The following is a 3008-nucleotide window of genomic DNA, read 5'->3' on the forward strand; positions in this document are numbered from 1 at the left end:
AGGATGGATTTTGAAAATAATGAGCGTTATCTTCGGCCAACACGTACTGTAAAGCTTCACTAAGAGAAACAGGTTTCATACACCTTAATGTTGTCCCTAGCGGTTCTCTTAATCCAGAAAGGAATGTCTTAAGAGCCAGATTTTGATATAGATCTCGTTTTAATTGTTTAGCTAAACCAGTAGTTTCATGAAGATCAATGTATGCACACAATAAGTTCAAAATATTTAAAATTCTATCGTAAAATTGTTGAGGAGGTTCATGAGGATTTTGCCTCATCATAACAAGATCGCGATTCAGACAGCTTTCGTCTCTTTGGTCTGCAAAATTTCGAGTCAATGTACTTTTTACATCATACCAAGTAGCTACGTTTTGTATATTAATAACTAACTTAGCATTTCCTTGTAGTTTCGAAATTAACGAATTTAGCAGATAGACATTTTTAAAGCTTCCAGGATTTGTATTATCATAGAATTCATTTATAATGGCTTCACAAACTGCTAAGTATCTATTCAGATCGTTCGGGTTTCCATCGAAAACAGGAACACATTTGAGATATTCAGAGTTAAATGCTTGCGACATATTTGCTTCTAAATTTTTATCTTGGTTACTGTTTTGTGAAAATGTATTTGTAACGTTTGATAAAACGGATGGTTTTAAAGAAATATTATATTTATGATTAACTGTTTCAAAAATTTGAGAGTCGGTTTCAAATGAATCTTCGGTTTCAGAATCGGAAGACATCAAACAATTGTACTTACATAAAACAAACAATCAATATCTTCATTGCGTTTGGTATTGTACTATAAGGCTAACGGTCTAAATTTGGCAATGGAGTCCTCTTCTAAACGTTATCCTTGCGGAGCTGGACGATTTGGTTCCAAGTCCCAGTCTTCTTAAATGGCTGCTGCGTCTTCGATAGATCCAACACACCACGGCACGGAAAGTCTCAAAAATTCAATATTCGGTAAATCGTTAACACGAAAGTCTATCGTTCGATACGATCGACCCCAAATATCCTACCGACTGCGCCAAATAACTGTCACGCACCAGAAGACTTCTTTTTAAAAAGCTTTAATAATACCAAAAGATACAGTTAAAGAATATGTCTTAACTAGATTAATAAATTTTACCGACTAACTAGAAAAAATATGGAAATGACCAATGTCCGCACTGACTGTGGAGGGGATCTGCTGACAGTGCTGACTCGGTGAATCTTCATTAGGGTTAGCGTACTGAGCGGTGAGATAATTACTTTATATTTTCCCTGGTGGAATCCAAGAAATACCCGAACTAGGTATTGTAGTGGCTGGTGAGTTTTATAAGTTTTGGTGATTTAATGTTAGTAGTAGAATCAAATTTTTGTTTAATGCTGGATGTCATTACTAACATAGAAAATAGTCAAAGAGTATTTGGTTTAAAGGGCTCAACACACTAGCCTGTCTCTTGAAGAATCAATTAGAATTAAGTTAACTTCTTTGCAACTTTGATATCAAGTCTTTATGATTTCTTAGAGGTTTTTGGCATTTTTTTAGGGATATTAAGAATTACCATTTTTTTAGTCAAGAGGGTCTGTTTTGTTAGTATGTTAAGCACTTTATAAATAATAGTATGACTTTGTAAAATGTGTACATGTACTGTAGTGTTGCATAGTTTTACTAAACTTAAAACAAATTAGTTTTGTTTTGGAAGGGAACAGGAGGGAAGACATTATTACATCAGAAGCGTTTGAAATAACTACAGAAATTATAAATAATTCAGTCAGTAATCAGATACTTGAAGATAAAGATAGAAATGAGGCTTCAGAGTGTTTTGAAAATAACTTAAATCCAATGAAGGAAGAAAATGGATCCAATGAAGGTAGAAAAAGAAAGATGTTTGGCAGCAAAAAGATATCTTCATCGTCTATGAAAAATACAAAATGTAAGTAGCTAGGCTGATAAAAAACAACTTAACCATTAAAAAAACATTATATTCAGACTGCAGTAACACTTTCCTGTACATTTTTAAAATTATTTGCTAGTTTCTAAAAGTTAGAATTTATTTTTCCACGTCTTTTAGAACAACACATTCAATCAACAAATACTGGATTAAAAGAAATATCAAACTCCATTCTGGCAGTAGCTCAATCGATAAACAATTTAGCTGATGCCATCCGAGAGAGTAAAATATGAAAACATAAATAAAATAAGTTTCAATTAAGTTCAAAATAAAATATATAACATATTTGTTGCAGTTTTTATTCATTTTATTTTAATCCAGTGCTTTTGCTTGGTCTAATAACCCTTGCTAAAAATAAATACAAATTTTGCTTATCCAGGTTATTTTAAATGTAAGCACGTTTTGGAATAAATAAATATGATACAGACTGTTACATTAAACTTTGTAGCAGACAAGAAAGCAAGGACCAGTCCTCTACAATTGGAAATGTACCTGCAGTATAAAAAACAGTTTTCACAAAATGAAGAAGCATTTAAAGATCGTCTCCAATTAAATCAAGAAAATTGCGGTCCAAAAAGAACTATGGAAAATTGGAAATGAGTAGGTAAATTTGTACTATGTGTTTAGCAATATTTTCAGCATCAGGATACCTTCTTTTATAGGTTTTTGATGAATGGGAGTCCAGAGTCAAGGCAAAAGCAAGGAGAATTCACTTTGAGCAAGAGTTAACTGGGGGTGGACTTGCTGTCATGGAGATACTGACAAATCTTGAAAAGAGCCTGTTGGAAATCTTGTCAAAGATATTGATATATGGACCCAAAATTATTGAATTGGGCTTTAAAAAAAAGACAAAAAGTAAACCGATATCAAATTAAGAAACTTCAGTGTAGAAAAAGGCAAAAAAAATGTTTAGGTACCTATGTTTCCTTCAAGTGCTCCGATCACCCTAATAATAATAAGCTTTTTAGATGAAACACTTCAGGTAACTGAATTGTTAAGAAAAAACTTAGATATGTTACAGTGTAACTTTAAGAATATTATAAAGAATATAAATCTGTTAGTATTGCAT

General features: G+C 32.3%; 1 long non-coding RNA gene across 1 annotated transcript; it reads left to right on the forward strand.

Moving 5' to 3' along the window:
- Positions 1-749: 749 nt before the first annotated feature.
- On the forward strand, positions 750-2709 carry LOC145738288 (uncharacterized). The gene is made up of 3 exons (XR_014180684.1): positions 750-1921; positions 2388-2539; positions 2602-2709. It is a non-coding gene; the product is annotated as an uncharacterized LOC145738288 (long non-coding RNA).
- The last annotated feature ends 299 nt before the right edge of the window (positions 2710-3008 follow it).

The sequence above is a fragment of the Ips typographus genome, linkage group LG15, assembly GCF_016097725.1.
Source record: "Ips typographus isolate SLU linkage group LG15, UJ_Ityp_2.0, whole genome shotgun sequence".
NCBI lineage: Eukaryota > Metazoa > Arthropoda > Insecta > Coleoptera > Curculionidae > Ips > Ips typographus.